We start from the raw sequence: 20,237 nt of genomic DNA, 5'->3' as shown, positions 1-20,237 counted from the left end.
ACTAGCGGTGCTGAAATGAAATATTATTGAACGTTAAAAAAGAAAAAAGCGAAGATACCTATAATTGGAAATTGCACAATTAGCTGCATTAGAGATGGTGAATCAACATCACTAGAATTTCGAAATAACAAATGATAGACAAGAAGGAATTTTCGTTTTACGTCTGTGTAAAACCTTGAGAACAACGTTAATTCAAGAGAAAAGCTCTTTCAGGCGAAGATACGATGAAATTTTACTTATTATTCAGATATGTGTTCTTTTACGCATTTGTTCGAATTAAACTGTTCAATCTCTTAGAGTTAAAATCTTCTAGATCGCAAGTTCGATTCTTCTAGACCGCTTGTTCGAAATTTGTCTCCCAATCACGATAGTCCGTCGATCGACACACAGTTATCCTTCACATTATCTTTTCTGAATTTCATCCACGACTCGAGTCGAAAACAAATTCATCGCCAGAGAAGGAAACGCGACGCGAACGGATTTCTATCACCGGCTACCATTCTGGCTACTTTATTTACAAACACGCGATAACAACACGCGCCGCCGCTGCGGCAAACATTCAATTTATTATTAAATCGGCGAGGAGAATGGCCATTTAAATGGTCGCGTTGCTGAATATTCTTTGTCGAATGCGTGAATTATGTGCCGGTCATTATGTCGTAGCGCCGCGAGAGCGAACACATTTCGACACGGTTTTTATAGGAAGAGCGAGGGGGTGGTTGTGGTGGTGGTGGTGGTGGTGGTGGTGTGTGGAAGCGTCGCAGTGGCGCATCCCCCTCTCGTGCGAGCGACCAAAAAAAATATGCGCTCGACAATTTTTTCTTTTTTCGCCTTTTTTCCTGCCAGAATCCTCGGCCATCCCTCGTCGTACGTTTCTACGGACGCGTGTTATCGCGATCGTAACGACGCGAGGGCGCGGCCGCGGCCACGCATCGGACGTGCGTCCCCGACGATTTTGGAAAATAAAGTTTATCGCCTTGGTCGGCCTCGCAGCCACTCCGCATAATGGCTTGTCCGCTCGAAAATGTGAAAAGTATTACGTCGTTGCTCGTAGATTTCGACGTAATTTTTATGGTGCCGCGCCAGCTCAACGTGTCGGCGAATACGATGATGGGGATACGCGTTCCCAGGGAAAAATCTACGACCTTTTGCAAACCATGCATCACGCGAACAGTTTTACGAAGGGAAATTACGAAAATTCCACTATTTCAACGAATTTCGCCCTTTCCATCTCTCGGCATGCTAGCGATACGCGCCGATGATCTATTTTTTCGATCGTCGTCGAATTCGATTTCCGAATTTTGCGAAACGTTCCAGACGTTTTTCACACACGGACGATTGTTTTTGTCAATCTGCGTTGGTACATTTGACAGATCACTTGCGCGTCGCACGAACATTTACGAAGGGAAATTACGAAAATTCCACTATTTCAACGAATTTCGCCTTTCCATCTCTCGGCATGCTAGCGATACGCGCCGATGATCTATTTTTTCGATCGTCGTCGAATTCGATTTCCGAATTTTGCGAAACGTTCCAGACGTTTTTCACACACGGACGATTGTTTTTGTCAATCTGCGTTGGTACATTTGACAGATCACTCGCGCGTCGCGCGAACAGTTATGAAGGGACATTACGAAATTCCACTATTTCGACAAATTTTGCTTTTCCATCTCTGCACTTGACGGTCGTTCTACTCGATTTCGAATTTCGCTAAACTTGTTCCAAACAGTAGAAATTGGTTTAATCGCGACATCTCTTAGAGTAACTAGTCAATAAGTAATTGTCACGGTGAATTAGTAGCTTCGTTTACTGGACACGTTCTTTAGCAAGCAAGCAAGCTGTGCACATATGTACGTAAACCGATCACTGCGAATAATATACTTTGAATTGTGTCTGAGTTTAAAACATTTTCTTCTCTACCTTAGCACTAAAACTACTAAAGCGTAGAATTTTTGTCAGAGATATTAAAGTGAAAAAAAAAAAAAAAAATAGAAATACAATGGAATACACAAACTTTTATAAAAAATCATTTAAACCTCTAAAAATACACTATTTCGTATCTGTAATGTATATATAATATCTAAAAAAATATATCTAATATATAATACGTAAAACAATGTATCTAACATATAATATCTAAATAAAATGTATCTAATATATATCTAAAAAAAATATATCTGATATATAATTTATAAAATTTGAAAAAATATATCTAATATATAACATATAATATCTGAAAAAATATATCTAATGTATAATATATAAAATCTAAGGAAAATATATCTAATATATAATATATAATTACTGAAAAATCTATCTAATATATAATATATAATATCTGAAAAAAATCTATCTAATATATAATATATAATATCTGAAAAAATCTATTTAATATCATCTGATATATAATATATAACATCTAAAAAAATATATCTGATATATAATATATAATATCTGAAAAAATCTATCTAATATATAATACAATATTTAAAAAATCTATCTAATATATAATATATAAAAAAAATATATCTAATTTATAATATATAATATCTGAAAAAATTATGAAATAGGTAGTTCTAGTGTTGAGCTACTGGAAACAACACAAACGTCTTACACTCTCGAATTGAATTATTTCTCTGTCAATAGTGACGAACCAAAAAAAAAAAAAGAAAAAAAAAAAAAAAAAGAAAGAAAAAAATAAGCGAGAGAACGTGCCGTCTCGTGAAATTTGTCAAATATTAAATCATCGTGCGCTAATGGCGGGTCGTTGAAGTGCAGCGTTTAATCAGAATCGCCGACTTTAATGGCCGTTCGAAAATTGCCAATTGGACATTAGCATTCTAGTTGCGCTAGAATCGTTCCGTGCACGCGTGTGTGTTTTATCGACACGACGAATGGATTTATGTCTTTTCTATTATTCAACTGCGTTAATAATGTGGTTAATCTTTATAATCCTCCCCCGATGTAACAGTCTTCCTCCATATTTGCATATCTCTCTCGTACTCTGCGTTTGACAATCGCGAGCGAAAGGGTTGGAAAGCTGTCGCGGCAAAGGGTAGAAAAGTAGAAAGGGCAGAAAACGTGGCACGTTACACTTTCTTTACCTCGTCTCGTGTGAATTTTCCGAGCGGTGTCCCGTTCAGAACTTTGCAGAGATTTTCACCGGTGGAACCGAACGTGGAAAAATTTCCGATATCGTGAAATGTTCGAGGCGGACACGATCGCCGATTTATACGCGGATAAAACTGGTCCACGTGGGGAAAAGGGAAGGGGGGGGGGGGTGGCCGAAATAATCCATTTATTCGGCAATCAATTTAATGCGTTCGCGACACTTGGCGATTAACAATTACCGATCGATGTGCGCAAACACTGACAGAGAGAATCAGTCACTGGCGAGAGCCGTGTAACACCAGCATCGACACGATTGTCGCGGTTCGAATTCGCTCGTAGCTCATTCCATTAACCGATTTTCTCCGTACCGGAAGCCCCAGCCGTTGGTCACATAAATTCCACGTCCATCTGTATTGGCAAACGAGAAAGAATCGCGCCCAAGAAGACAAACACACTGTGGTCGAGCAACATTCTAGTGGACGTACAATTGTTTCTCTCTCTCTCTCTCTATTTTTTCGTTTTCCAATAAAATTTATTGCTCTACGTATAGCTGTGACTGGAACGAAGGAGAGATTTTTAGTTGAAGGAGAAAATGAAGCTCTTACTTTTTTCCATTTAGAATTGATTCTGTAAACGTGGAAATGGTCTTTTGTTGAATTATCCGAGTGCAGCACTTGTGGAAAGAAACAAGAGTGTATATTTTTTTTAAGCCTTTGGGAAAAAATATAGAATATGGAATTTCGAAAAATACAGAATATAGATTGCGGATAATATTAGAATATAGAATATAGATTATGGATAATATTAGAATATAGATTATGGATAATATTAGAATATAGAATATAGATGATAGATAATATTAGAATATAGAATATAGAATATGGAATATTAAAATATAGAATATAGATTATAGATAATATTAGAATATAGAATATAGGTTATAGATAATATTAGAATATAAAATATAAAATATGGAATATTAGAAAAATATTGACTATAGATTATAGATAATACTAGAATATAGAATATGGAATATTAGAAAAATATAGGCTATAGATTATAGATAATATTAGAATATAGAATATGGAATATTAGAATATAGAATATGGAATATTAGAATATAGAATATGGAATATTAGAATATAGAATATGGAATATTAAAATATAGAATATGGAATATTAAAATATAGAATATGGAATATGGAATATTAGAGTATAGAATATAGAATATTAAAATATAGAATATAGAATATGGAATATTAGAATATAGAATATGGAATATTAAAATATAGAATATGGAATATTAAAATATAGAATATGGAATATGGAATATTAGAGTATAGAATATAGAATATTAAAATATAGAATATAGAATATGGAATATTAGAATATAGAATATGGAATATTAAAATATAGAATATGGAATATTAAAATATAGAATATGGAATATTAGAAAAATATAGAATATGAAATATTTTTATTTTTCCTTTCAAACAAGCAACGGCATCACGATCAGTTCGAATCACAAAGAGGAATTTCGAAATTATTTCGCGTAAGTAATAATCGGTTTAAAAAAAAAAATCGCGGCATGTCTGTGACTGAAACGATCGCCCGTCGATCCGTACAAAATGTTTGGGTGGAAAAAAAAACGGTCAGTGCTGCAGGCATCGTCGAGCAAGTTTCCCCCGGTCAGCCTTTGCTTCTATCGAAACCCTCTCTCGGGGGTAGTTCGCGTTTTACGTCCGTTCGATATCATCGAAACGCATGCCGGCTCGGCCTTTGACTGCCACCCTTTCCTATCTTCGCCAATGTATCGACGCGACTAATGGGTTTTGCCTGGAATTAATGAGAAATCAGAAAGAATTTCGAATCGAAAACACGAGAAAGAACGATCTCTGCAGATGTTCATGAGAAATTTTCAGCTGCAACGAGATACACGTGTAAAAATCTTCAATGTCCTTTTTTTTTTTGTAACTGATACACGTTTGGTGTTGTATATGACACAGTGTAGTGATACAATATTCGAACAGATGGCTAGAGTGAACGTTCGAATAACGACGTAAGAACAAAAAGATTCCTTAGAACAGAAACAGTCAGTTGACATAAATTGGACTAATCTACGTAATTCGGGAATAATTTACATAAACTGGACACTCGTCTCATTGCTTCTTACGAAAGGTTACAAAATGACGGAAGGATTGAAAGTACGTGTCATTAACTATGTACACACGTTTTCCAACAAACTGGGCGTTGACGATTGTTTTAAAGTTGGACGATATTGCACGCTAGAAAAATATAATGCAACAAAATTTTATGTTGAGTACCGTTTGAACAGGGTGGTGATGTTGCATCGTTTTGTTTCAAGTGACACTTTGTGCCCACTATTTCGTGAAATAAATTGCGTAAACAAAATTCGTAACGAAATTTTATACCAAGTACCATTTGAACATTATTCATCCAATGCTGTTGTGTCATTTTATTCGAAGCGGTACTTCGTTCGCTACTTCGTAAATAAATTGTAACAAAATTCGTATCATTACTACAGTACCATTTGAACAGGATGATTATCACACGATGCTGCACGATTTTATTTGAAGTGAAGTGATGCTTCACCCACTATGCATATAAAATAAATAAATTGTTGGTAGGTGAAAATAGAGGAAAAGGATTTTTGAGGCGTCAGTCCTCTGTCAAAGCAACGACGTGTTTATTGCACTCGACTAATGTTTTATCGAGGGGACGCCATTAAGCGATTCGCGATAATTACTGCTCAGAGCCTCTTTGCATTCATCGTTTAACAATGGGCCACGAAATGGTCGGCCGGTTGGTTCGCCATTGTTCGTCGATTAGAACTCACGGCCTAATACTCCTTCCCTCTGCTTCTCCGCCAAGGAGCGTATATCCGCTTTGCGTTAACGTGTTTTAAGCCGTTATTCGACTACGACGCCCCCCTTTTCTTGGGTTTTACTTTCCTCGCCGTGTTGCTGCGATTAATTTCCAGGATTTACGGAGGAGATATCGGGGATTATCGCGGCAAGTGAAGGTGACAAACCGAAGGGGAGAATGAAAAAGATGTTGGAAGGGCTGCTAATAAGGTTCTAACGTTATCTAACGATTGCTGAGAATTTTTGCGAGCGAGCAATTGAACAGTTTCATCGAAAGGATCCTGATATTTGTCTCGAGGAACCTTAATCCACTCTCGCGTCTCTTAACTCTTCGGCTCGCGTATTTTTCCCAACCATTTGCTCCCGAGCTCTCCTACGTTCGTTTTTCCACTATCTCACGGCTGACCGTGCATCCTCCGGTCGCACGATAATCTCAAGCACTCCGTCCAGACGCTCCTCTTTCTCACCTTTCCAACACCAAACGTCCGAGTGTCTCACTTCGGATCGGAAAATATTTTTCCCTCGGATAGAATGAATGATTTCACGGATTCGCGAGAGTTATTCGACCCTTCGAAAAGAAAAAAAAAGAGCGAGACAACATTGTCTCACGGTTAACCCTCGCATAACGGTGGCTGGGTCTGCGGTGACTCGTTTGAAGTTCTACTTTGTGCGCGAGTCATAGAAAATTAACCTGTACGATTTGGCGATAAAAAATGAGATCATTTTACGTTTCCAGTAAGAAGTCAAATCGATGACGAACGCACGTACAAGTGTCAGTCGGAAGTGTATTTCATTGCATTGTTTTCAGTATTTTTCCTTAGTAGTATTCTTTAGTTTTGTGATATTCGTCATTTTTTGTATTCTTTAGTTTGTTTATTTATTTTTTAGTCTTTTAGTGTTTTCCATTTTTTTAAAACTTAAAACGATCGAGATGTTTTATTTGCATGGGCAATGGCAAAACAAATGTAGCAATTGTCACAATTTTTGTTTGTAGCAAACATAAATGCAGTCTAACGTATTAGATACAAACGAAAATAAATAGTATTATTTACAAGTAATAAAAGTAGCAAAAGGTGTTTTTATTTCCTACCATCCTATTGTTATAACAATCGTAACAAAAAATACAAAAAAGAAATAAAATTACATCGTTCCACTGGAACGTGTGTGTGTGTGTGTGTCGTCAGTAGCTTGGTTCTCGCGAGACCCGGCCACCGGCCAGTACGGCTCGTCATGCGAGGGTTAAGCGAAAAGGATTCGTTGAGTTTCATTAGAGGGAATCGTCGAACGAGCAAAGAAAAATGGTTGACGAGAGCTGAATGGCAAAGAGCGGCGAAACAATGCGACGGCTTTCAACGTTTCGTCGAACGTTGTGTGTCCCGCTCGAGGGAGGAGAGGCAGCGCCCGTCGCTCGTTTGCGATTCAGGCTTTAATTAGGTCTATGCTTTTTTTAGTCTCTCGTCTCCGCTTTGCCGCCGCTTCCGCATTAAACGAAGATTAAATTTGTTCGCCCGGGGATTGCGCTTGCTTCCCAATTTCTGTCTTTTTCTTTTCTTTTCTTTTCTTTTCTTTTCTTTTCTTTTCTTTTCGTGTTCGACAAAGGCAAACCTTTTTCTCGAAGATTGGAATTGACAAATCATGGAAAGAAAGAAAGAAAGTTCTCTGTCGATAATTTTTGAGAAGTTTGTACGTATGTAAATTTTCGAAAAAGTATTCGACGCCTTTTTTTTTTTTTTTTTTTTTCTATCGGCAATCGATGTTAAAGGGGTGAAAACTACCCTCGAAATTGGGGTATTTTTTTTTTAATATCTCGGAAATTACTGAAGATAGAGTTTAAATGATAAATCAAGTGTAAATTGATGAAACTATGAATTCAATGAATTTAATCTGTTTAAACAGTGCATGCAAAAAAGAAAACCGTATTTTTTTATAAACGTTAATACATTTTTTCTCGAATATTTCTTTACTGTTGAAAACCGTTTATTGAGACACAAATTGCGGATAAATTGGAATCTTGATTTTTGCAATTTTTAGTAAAAGAAATTCATTATTTTCGAATCTTTCTTACGCTGCAAAGCGTTCCTCGTTACTAAATTTATTTAAAATTATTTTCAAATAGACACGATCAGGACACGATCGATCGTTTGCAAGGGCGAAGCAAAAGCGGAACGAAACTGAATTCCTCCGCGTGCTGTTTCTGCGAAGAACTCGTGGTGCCGAGGTTTTCTCCGTGCGAAAATTGACCGAGGTTCTCTCGGGAAGGAGAGCGATCAACGAGAACGAGGAAGTCGTTGCGACCCTCGTTCCACCGCGCATATCCGCACTAATAAAGTTCGCTAACCCTATTCGACGTTCGGTGCGCTAATGAACACTTTTCGAATCGTCTGCCGGCTATCATTTCGAAATTAATATGTTTCTAATGATGGTAATCGTGTGCACGAGGTTCTAGGCCAACAGAGAGACACGCCGAGGCTTTAATTAAGAGTGTGTTGACCTTTCGCGATTGCCATTCTGTTTGCATTACGTATATTCCGTGGCACGTTTCATTTCATCCAGCTGTTGCAACGCGATTATTAAATCTAATGGATTTGCGAACGGTGTTATTGTAGAAAGTCAATGGGAATTGTCGTTGAGAATTGGTACGGAGGAAATGATTTATTTTTGTAAGGTGTATACTTCTCGTCGGCGATTGACGAAATCTTTTTGTTTCTGTTTCAGGTACGTAGTAATAACTAGCTATGCAATTGCCCTAATAATGGCCGTCGTCGATCTCTGCTTCATAGCACAGGTGAGAGTCCCGTTGCTGAAATTAACCACTTGCACTGATCGGCGGACCATAACGAGTGACCGAACCGTGTACAACAATTCGTTGCTTTCCTTTTGAACTCGTCGATGATGCGACATCACTGAATAGAAATTATCAAGAAGTTTGTTAAAAAAAATTTGTTATTCGCTTTGCCCGTGTTACACTGAAATATAATTAATATTCACGACGCGCGTGGCACGTCATTCCAGCGCAAGAGGTTAAAGACGCACAACTGTGGCTGTTAATAATTTCGAAACTCGGGAGAGTTCACCTCTCCTTCAAGATTCCACGCCTTCGATTATTTCACTCTTCTCGTCGGTCGACGAGAACCACCTAACCCTTTTTTTGTCCAAACTCGAGCAATTTCGCAACGACGATCCGAAATAGGAGAAGAAGCTCGTAATCGTCGTAAATCAACGGAGGTTCCTCCAACTCGACGCAGTCCCCTCTAGAAACCATGCGCCTCAAACTACGTGCGTACTTTCGAACGCAATAAGATCTCCCCTCGTCGCGCTGCGAAACTCTCTGCCAGCGGACAAGGAGGACCAGCCTGGCAATTTAATATTCATCCAGAAACTGTTGGCCCTCTCCTTCCCTGTCGTAAACGCGCGTCTCAGCCCCTTCTGGGCCGTGTCTGGGCTCAGAATCGCGCTGAGTTACGACTTATTGCTGCGAAACGGGACCCAGCTACCGGGCCAGCTTGTTGCCTCGTTCGCCGGGGAAATTGATGGAAACAGGCTGCCGGCGTGTGCACGATCGTCGCGGCTGTATCTCCCCGCGCTGTGGGAGAAGCGAGAGGAGAGAAGACGGCCTGTTGAATTACGGGAAAATAGCTTTTAGTCGAGGCACGACCCACCGTCACCAGGTGCGCTCTGCCCTTGCACGTATAGCCGAACCCTTTTACCAAAATTGCCGGATACCGTCCTTGCCGAGCAGCCTCGTAACCGAGCGTTATCCCTTCGGTAAGCAGGTGTCCCTGGTGGAACTCTCGAAATTTTCGTTTCTTTTTTTTCTTTGGCCGTAAGTCGCCTCATTGGCTTGCCGTCGTTCTGTCACAAAGCCGATGTTTCGCGATCTTTAGCAGAGTTTTTCTCTGCCTCTGTTTAGTATTTTTTAGTATTTTAGTATCATTTAGTAATTTTCTTAGTATTTTAGTATATATATATATATATATTTTTTTTTTGGTATTTTAGTATCACTTAGTATTTTTTAGTATTTACTTTAGTATCATTTAGTATTTTTTTTAGCATTTATTTTAGTATTATTTGGTACTTGTTAATATTTATCTTAGTATAATTTAATATTTTTCGTATTTGTTTTAGTATTATTTGGTATTTCTTTAGTATTTATTTTATTATTATCTAGTATTTTTCATTATTTATTTCAGTATCATTTTTAAATATTTATTTTATTATTGTCTAGCATTTTTCAATATTTATTTTAGTATCATTTAGTATTTTTTAGTATTTATTTTAGTATTATTTAGTATTTGTTAATATTTATTTTAGTATAATTTAATATTTTTAGTACTTGTTTTAGTATTATTTAATATTTTTAGTATTTATTTTAGTATCATTTAGTATGTTTTAGTATTTATTTTAGTATTATTTAGTATTTTTTATTACATTTTAGCCATTTCGCTCTTTATACATGGTCACACATGGTCACACAGTATCTCGTAAACTCGAGAGTTTCGAAATTTCGTCGAGCAGCGAAAAGAAGTGCCACCCCCTAAGTTTTTGTTTGACGACGCAGGTTTTATACGGCATCCAGTTTGTAGACAATGCTCGCGGCAAAAAAAGCGAATGAAGATTGATCGTCTGCTGGGAAAAAAGTGATATCCCGCGGTATGTACGTGGGTATGTAAATAACCAAGTTTCGTAGGTGGTCGTGATTTAAAAATGGATGAAGATACGACTGTGTCCCACGCGGGAATGGAAGAGCCAAGAGTGCCACGTCGTTTTAAAAGACAGATAATCGTCCGAGAATTAGCCTCGGACATTAAGAGTCGTTTATCAGAGACGTCTTCCATTATGGTGCTCTCGGTATTTCTAGATGCTTCTTGTAGGCAGGCAAATAGCAAGTAAATGTTGAATCTCGTTTTTAGATCCAAACCAACCACTCTTGCTATTGTTCACAACACTCTAATGGACTGTAATTTTCAGCTGTTGAAATTTTTCCTTCTTAATTTTTCCTATCTCTTGTAGAACCGAAAAAATCTGAGAAGAAAAGAGAATTTCCAATTTTCCAAATGCGTACGTCGTGATCTTCCTATTCTCCATGAAACCAACTCAAAATTTAAAAAAGAGAGTTCACACGTCTCTGTTACTTACAAATTCCAATGAATCGTAATTTTCAGCTGTTGAAATTTTTCTTTCTTAATCTTTCTATCTCTCGTAGAATCGAAAAACTCTGAGAAGAAAAGAGAATTTCCAATTTTCCAAATGCGTACGTCGTGATCTTCCTATTTTCCACGAAACCAACTCAAAATCTAGAAAAGAGAGTTCACACGTCTCTGTAAATTACAATAAATTGTAATTTTCAGCTGTTGAAATTTTTCTTTCTTAATCTTTCTATCTCTTGTAGAACCGAAAAAAATCTGAAAAGAAAAGAGAATTTCCAATTTTCCAAATGCGTATGTGATGATCTTCCAATTTTCCACGAAACCAACTCAAAATCTAGAAAAGAGAGTTCACACGTCTCTGTTACTTACAAATTTCAATGAATCGTAATTTTCAGCTGTTGAAATTTTTCTTTCTTAATCTTTCTATCTCTCGTAGAATTTAAAAACTCTGAAAAGAAAAAAGAATTTCTAATTTTCCAAATGCGTACGTCGTGATCTTCCTATTCTCCACGAAACCAACTCAAAATCTAGAAAAGAGAGTTCACACGTCTCTGTTACTTACAAATTCCAATGAATTGTAATTTTCAGCTGTTGAAATTTTTCTTTCTTAATCTTTCTATCTCTCGTAGAATTTAAAAACTCTGAAAAGAAAAAAGAATTTCTAATTTTCCAAATGCGTACGTCGTGATCTTCCTATTCTCCACGAAACCAACTCAAAATCTAGAGAAGAGAGTTCACACGTCTCTGTTACATGCAAATTACAATGAACTATAATTTTTAGCTGTTGAAATTTCTCCTCCTCAATCTTTCCTATCTCTTGTACCGAAAAAAAAAAAAAAAAAATCTGAAAAAAGAGAACTTACATTTTTCAAATGTATACGCGTCAAATCAAAGTCTAAAAGAGAGAGGTTCACACGTCCCTGTCGTCGAGTTTTCAATTTTTCAAACGCACACGTCGCGCATACCTTCGTGCATGCCGCGTGGCATACTTCAGATTTGCGCATCCGGTCCCCTAAGAATCTCAGCTCTGACACACCTGTTGCACGAATATCGACGTTCCTGCGCTGAGATCATTTTCCGCGGAAGGTGAACTTCGTTCTACGCCACGTGAAAAGTGTCGCGGTTTAGAACAACGTGGTTTTCGTGGCCATTTGTCTCCCTTTGGTGTCTGTGATGTGCAAAGTGCATCGGTTGGATGGTGTCTGTACGAAGAGGATCCATCGAGGCTAGACGGATATTTTTCTTTGAGTTGGTTTTTGTCAGAGAGCCATCGATTGCGGGCATCGATTGATGGTTCGGTTGGCCGCAGGTTGAAACTGTTTGAGGTCGAACGAATCGAACGGTGGACTTTGCAAGGCGATACGACGCTACACTTTGCTACAGATAAAACTGCCCATTGAGATTTTGAGTACACTTCGTCTCGTTTTTGTCAAAGTGCGAAAGATCGACAAACATGTTTTTACCTGATCTCAAAGGTAATTTTCGATTCTTTGTCGCAGCGCTGAAGGCAATTTATTAACATTGTCAGTCATCAAATTGAACAACTAAAAAAAATGTCACTGCAATCGATTACTAAAGGTGATCGTGATAATCATAATTATTCTTCACACGATTGCATTTAAACTGACTTATCAAACTGTAATTAATTTACCTTTCGCCGTTCAATATATCGTTGGCGCTACCATAATTTCTATTAATCAAAGACGTTTAATGATCGTCAAGTCAATCGTCACTGTTTGCGTTACTTTAATTGTTCATTAATCACGATTACTGGACTACTGCTCGGTAACCGTATAATCATCAATCACGGGCCACGATTTCACGTCGATGATCATCGATCAGTCGATTACTTTTCGCCCAAAATTTCCACCAGCTCGAACGAGATCCACCATTTCACGTTGTGTAATTTCTTTCCTCCAAAGTGTTGCGTTCTTCTCGTGTTTCGATATTAATATTTCATCGTCTCGATCTTAAAATAAAAAATCGTCCATTCTTCGATTAATTACACTAACTCCCCGACTGCATCCACGTTAGGCCGATATTTTCTACGGGTTTCTCTGTTAATCATCGAGTTACTGCAACCTCTCTCGCCCGGGTGCAATTACGCCTGGCTCACAATCGATGCGCGACACGTCGATCCTCCCCTCGGCGACAGCTTTTGAATCTTTCATAACCATTTCCACCTCGTCCCTTCTCCTTTTGTCTCGCTGTGTAACTCGTGTTTATCTTCTGCTCCGTATTCTCGCGACGTAATCACCTCCCTCCTTTCTTCCCCCTCCGGCTGCTGGACCACCGATGAATTGCACGTTTTTCGATTGGAAAAATTCCTTTCCTTGATTATTTTCTCTGCTCCCTCTTCCAACTAATTTTGAGAAATTGTGAATTTTTTTTAACTTGATTTTGAGAATCAGTTATGACAAGTATCGCGTTAGAACGGGGGACTAGTGTAGGGTTAGCATAATCGGACGTGTTTTATAACACCTTACGTGCGATAAATTGTCCTCGCGGAAGTCTAGAAATCCGCTCGAAGATCAGCTATCTTTGATCACTGAATTATATCAGAAGAATTATGTCAATTGAAATTTTATGTTTTAAACTGTGAAACTTTAAATTTTAAATTCAATTTAAATTGTAAAATTGTTAATTTATTGTACAATTTATATTTATTTATTATACAATTTATATTTATTTATTATACAATTAATATATTATAATTTATTATATAATTTATATTTATTGTACAATTTAATAAATTGTTAGTTTAAATTGTAAAATGAGTGAAATAAAAATCACGAAGGAGTTCGACTTTTTATACCAGTTGCTTTACAATTTTGCAGTTTCCGCTTTGCACACGAGTCCATCGAAAACATTTCTCTACGCGAGAAATCATAAATGCGGCCTCTGGCGAAAGAGGCCGAGAAAAAAGCCAGATTTCTCCTCTCTCTGTTTCTCTCAACGAGATAAAAGTCAGGTAATTTTCGCTTAGCGCGATTCAACGTTGTAAAAAGGATCCGATTGAAATCAATGGGGCCTACTCTCCTCTTTGCAAACTTCGTGCGTCTCCCTTTGGAGTCGCGGGACGTGCTGCAACAACGTTTCCCGCAGATAACATTGAGAAACGTTATCTTTTTTTCATATTTTTGCGACTCGCGCCGACGCGAGTGTATACGTGGCAAAAGCCCCCCTTCAAAGCTTTTCCCGGAACCGCGTTATTCAGTGTGCGAGCACGAGGCCGTGTTCCCAGGTGAAAAGCGAACGAGAGAAAGGGCGAGTGATTGATGCACGCCTCGGATCGAGGGGAGCGGAAATTTTCGGTAAATTTGCAAGAAGCAACTGCTAGGCTAGGGGAGAAATATGGATCGTCTGTGCCCGTCTTTTGGCACATCTAACCTAAAAACCTAACCAACCTGACTTAAAATCTAACCAACCTAACGTAAGACCTAACCAATCTAACCTAAACCGTAACCAATCCAACCTAAAACCTAATCTAACTTAAATCTTCGAACTCCATTTGTCTCCAGAATTAATTAAATCTTAAATTATTTTAAATTTTTTTCTCTGTGTTTGAACCTTCGACATTCGAAATTTCTCATGTTGTTCCATTTTATTATTTTATTATTATTTTATTATTTTATTATTATTAGTTTATTGTTATTTTATTGTTATTTTATTATTATTTTATTATTTTATTATTATTAGCTTATTGTTATTTTATTATTATTTTATTATTTTATTATTATTAGCTTATTGTTATTTTATTATTATTTTATTATTTTATTATTATTAGCTTATTGTTATTTTATTATTATTTTATTATTTTATTATTATTAGCTTATTGTTATTTTATTATTATTTTATTATTTTATTATTATTAGCTTATTGTTATTTTATTATTATTTTATTATTTTATTATTATTAGTTTATTGAATTTGACTTTTAATCGGGAACGTGTTAGAGAAAAAACGCCGATAAACGAAACGTTCCAAACGTGCATTGCCCAGAGTACAAATTTGATTTCAAACCATTTCCGTTTTCTCTCCGATTCTCGCTCGATTTTACATCGCGCCCACCCTTCGAAATTTCCAGCTATTCGCCGAATTTATCCCCCCGTTCTCTGAATTTTAATTTCAATCGAAAAACACGCGAAGCTTTTGTCACGTCGCGAATCTAATCAAGATCGATCGAAGCGGCGTCGACGCTCGATCGTCGGAAATATTCATTCGAAATAAAAAATTCCCTTCTCTCCCCCAAGTTGAGAATCTATTTTCCCGTTTCGAATCGCGTTTTCGAAAAAAACACCTTTCGAAGTTTCTTTCCAAACGTCGGCAACTATCGCGTCCCGTTGTTCGCCAGCTGTTTTTACGATTGCGGCATTAATTCAGCAGCACGAGCCGCGCGCGCCGTTATCGCGGGATCTCTCGCTTTATTTGCCGCTTTTAATTCCGCGTTCGGATTTTTCCGCGAGACAGCGCAAAGAGACGAGTTGAAACGTTGATAAGCGTATTCCTCGAAGAAAACAAGAGAGTCTTCTTTTTTTTTTTATTTAAGTTCCGTTCGTGGTGCCGCATTTTACGAAAGCATTACGGCGTTCCATTGCGTCGCACGGGTGTCTCTGTTTTTCACCAGAGATGCGAGAAACGGATAGCCGTTCAACGCGTTCCGCTTCGCGGACGATTGGAATATTTCAGTCGAAGAAGGGAACTGGCGGGACAAACAGATCACGCAACCTGTTCTCTCGCGGACAGCAGCGATTCTCTCGAATTCCTTTTCACTTAATTGTCGATGCTTTCAACTGTTCTTGCAAAAGAGAGTCACGCAAGAGCCTCGTTTTGAAACGTTAAAGCTTCTACTTTGACCAAGTTCCGCTTTTTCCAACGATTGTTTAATAGTAATAGTATTTTTCTTCAAGCGTCTGTTGAAACATTAAAAAAAAAACATTTCTTTTAACGTAACTCGGTCCACCGTGATTTTGAAAAATCGAAATTTTCTCTCTACAACAATCTCTTATTGTGACGACTGTTTCTTGCAATTTGATTGAACTTTAAGATCAGATGACGAAATGTTGGATTTTTCGAATTCAAAGTTTCAATAAAATTAGAAAGTTGAGAAGAAAATTGTGCAGCAAGGTTCAAGAGGTTGTTGTGAATGTAGTAAAACATTAATCTCCATACCCGTGATGGTTTCGGTAGCAAACAAAATTTCTCAGTGTTTTCACATGTGTGTGACTTTTTATAAAAGAACACGTGTTCATTTACTAACCACTCTTCATACTCGTCCATTTATTAACATTTGTGACGTTGAAATATCATAAAAAAAAAGAGACTGAAAAGAGAAGCTCTACATTTTGAAGCGAGACCAAGTAGATTGTTACATGATCTCTTTTCACAAAGTTACGACAATTATTCGTTGAAATTAATTGCGGTGCAAAACTGGCTACATGAAAACAATTTGTACTTGCCAGATGATAGTAACCAGGTCATAAAATTTTTTTTTTTTTTTTGGAAGGCCAAAGCATCCTACGAAACGACACATATTTTGCATTTTTTTGTACTCTGTTTTGTACACTCGGTAAAATGTTATTAATGTTCAGAAAAATTCACGTGCGTGTTTAGCTTTGCTCGTCGTTCTTGTATTATTTTCCTCTGCAGTATTATCTTGCAAATTGATCGGAGGAATTCAGGTGATTTATCCGGTGCAAAGAAATTGAGAGGAATTTAAAATGAGATCGAAGTACAGGGTGGAAAGAAAAGTTTGTTCGTGGCTGTCGCAGATGAATTCTACACAGGAGACACATTGAATTCCAAGGTTATAAAAATTTTTTTCTTACATTGTATTATACTCGTCACGAAGGTGAAAAATCATTTCAAGGAATTGCAGGTAATAGTTTTTTTAATCATTTAACACTGTGAACGCGTGCGTTCTAACAGCGACTTTATGATTCCGAGCGCGTGAATGCAATATTTTCATCTCGAATAATATAAGTTAACAGTTATTTTTGTTATTTGATTATTTAGACTCACCTACTGCAGCTGTGCTAAATCAAACGTTGTTGCAACAAAAGCTAATACGAAAATTACGTAAAACAGAAAATAAAGTCGCTGTTAGCACGCACGCGTCCGCACTGTTGAATGATTGATTCATTTCATCTTTCAAGAGAATTGTTAGGTTTCTCCTAGTTCCTTTATCTTCTTGACGAGTAGAATACAACGCAAAATGAATATTGAAATTCAAGGTCAAGCTCAAGTTTGCAATTCTTTACACGTATCTCCTGTGCAAAATACTTCAGACGATGATTCACACGATAATTCTCGCAATTATCATTATCTTCGAGCAACGAGAGGGGAAGATTGAAACGGAATAGCATCGAGAATTTCAGCTGGAATCCCGACAATATAATAAACGAGCGAGCCGAACAATCTTTTATTCCCTGGCAGCCAGTGTCTCTGGCGACACCTCGTGCCTTGGACGTTCGTGCCGGAAGAAAGAATTCCTTCAATCCCGCGTATCCGCCGCCTCGACTGCACAGTGAAAAGGAGAGAGAGAGAGAGAGAGAGAGAGAGAGAGAAAGAGAGAGAAAAAAAAGAGAAACGCGCGTAATTCGCAAAGCGGTGTTACGCCCCGAGAAAATAGAACAGAGGAGCGCCGCGAGCCGCGTTGGGCAACGAAGGGTCGAAATATTCCGCATTCTTATCTCGATTCGCGCGTTTCTCGCGGGGAATATCGCGAATTCTCAGACGTTCGACGGCGGAAACACGATCGAGGGGTATCTCTCGTGCATACAGCCCCCTGTAATTTCGCTTTCGGCGAGAGGAAAGCACACAGAAGCGGGAAACGCGTCCCGCGATCGAGCTCTCTCTTGTTTAGCTCGATCGAGCATCGCCGTGAAATTGACGTCGTTTACGTTTCCAGCCACGCTGGAAGGCTTGGAAACTAGATGCCCGCGCCTTCCAGTTATCTGTCTCGCTGCTCCTTTCGAAATTATTATTATTATTATTATTATTATTATTTCGCCCTCGTCGAAATGGAATTTTCCCTCAGTCGGTGTTGTTTCGAGTCTCTTTCTCTATATAATATTTGCAACAAGGGATATTCGAAGCGACGTAGAATTCTGACAAAGGCTCGTTTCTTTGAAAAAATCCTGCTACTCGTTGCGTTGTTAGAAATATTATATAATTGTAAAATATTATACAATTGTTATACACTCAAGGCTAACACGAAAACGAAGATGTCGACATTTGCGTCGAGTAAAATTTAAAAATCCAGGAGATGAAAGAAAGTTCCCAGAAATAAGGTGCGTACATATGTGTGTGTGTGTGTGTGTGTGTCGAGAAAGAGAATATTTCAGAAGCTATCTTTCTAAATATTTACTCCTCCCACGGCTCTTCGAACAAGAGGAACTTTCGAAACGTGCAACAGCTTCGACCGAATGGCAGCGAAATTGCTATTCTTGCCTTTCCTCGGTTGTTTATCGGTGGCAGATGGTAAGAAGGGAAACGCGTCCAAGGCCCCCCCGTAGCCTCGTTTACTCCAGATTCCAAATGCGTTTACGAGAGGAGGCTCTTTAACACCTGAATCTTCGATCGCGTGAATTACGTACGTACTCTGAAACATTGTGTTTGCTCGAGTGTCGAATTTCGTCCCAATAGACATTTGTCTTTATCTTTTTCTTATCGATTTTCCTACGAAATACTGACAAAAAATTTCGTTCGTTTAAAGAAATAAAACTACCAAAACTAATGACAAAACTATAAGACTTACGTTAGCGAAATTCAATTCAAGTGCAAGGCACAAGGAAAAAATGTCTAACGCGAGAACACAAATTTTTATTAATGTATCTTACGAAAAGTTACTCAAATCTATCAAAATATATTCTTACGAATCGGGAAAATTTCTCGATCAATAAAAAAAAATTACAAATTGGTTATTTTTACCATATTGGTTGTCCTGGTGTTAAATTATATCATGACGCTTGGTTGACCATCTCTCGAAATCGTGATTGCTATGTTCGACTGATTTGACACTTGCAACGAAACGTATTTATGGGATAGTTTAAACTTACAAATCAGAGATAAATAAATATCAGACTGAAAATGATTTTAAACGTATCACTTTCTGAATGGTTTCAAGATGATCCAAAAATTTCACGCGATGCCTGAAACTCGTTAGAGTCAATCCCGAAAAACGATTAGAAACGATCATTGCTATATACCCGCGAAGAAATATAACCAAACGTAAGTGCAAATACTTTCTTAATCGCGAAATTCTCGTAGCTTTCTTTCTGGATTATTTTCGCAAATGGTAAAAAATTTATACCTGCGTCTCTGAATGAGCATATTGTTACCACGTAACAAGTGAGTAATATAAAAAATACTGTGTTAGTACATCTTATCCTAGTGCATACTTTAGTACAGAAAGTTGCAAAAGTATCAAATGAAAATGATTCAAAAGCAAAGCAAAGTCTACCTTTTGTCACCCACTGCATTATCGACTCTGAAGAAGCAAGATTCTCTTTCACGTTCTGCGAACTTTGAAGCAAGGACTCTCTCTCTCTCTCTCTTTCTCTCTGAAGACGTCAATTTTAAATAATTCAATCGAAAGGACGATTTCTAAAATTTGTTCTACCAAACGATAGAATTTCCTCCGATATTTCTTTCGTCATTCTGATCGAATTACACTTACATACGTCGGGAGAGAAGGTTTTCTCCCGCGGTTCATGATTTATTTTGAATCCTTTCCGCCTTTATTGTCGCCGAATTATTCATCGCGGTGTTATTGATCATCGGTGGTCACGCGAGGCCAGTTCCTTTATCTCGTTCCCCTCGTTCTCGGTTTAATGTATTCTTCTGTTTATACAATAATTCTGCTCTCCACGGCGGATTGAATCGCAATTTACACGGTGGATCCTTACTTCTCGTGGTTCTGGCGATCTGTCCTGCATTTTAATTTCTCACGCGATGATGGATTCACTCGCGTGAACGGTGGAAATATTCCTCTTCGTGTTCCACGGAATTGGCCCGGCAGTCTCTTCGTCTTCGTGCGCGGCGCGCTGCAAATCTGCCTCTCGTCGCAAGCCACGTATTTATTACAGTTCGTG

The sequence above is a fragment of the Frieseomelitta varia genome, unplaced genomic scaffold (assembly GCF_011392965.1).
Source record: "Frieseomelitta varia isolate USP_RPSP 00005682 unplaced genomic scaffold, Fvar_1.2 scaffold_489, whole genome shotgun sequence".
Lineage (NCBI taxonomy): Eukaryota > Metazoa > Arthropoda > Insecta > Hymenoptera > Apidae > Frieseomelitta > Frieseomelitta varia.
The sequence above is the reverse complement of the archived record's forward strand: the minus strand, read 5'-3'. Positions refer to the sequence as shown.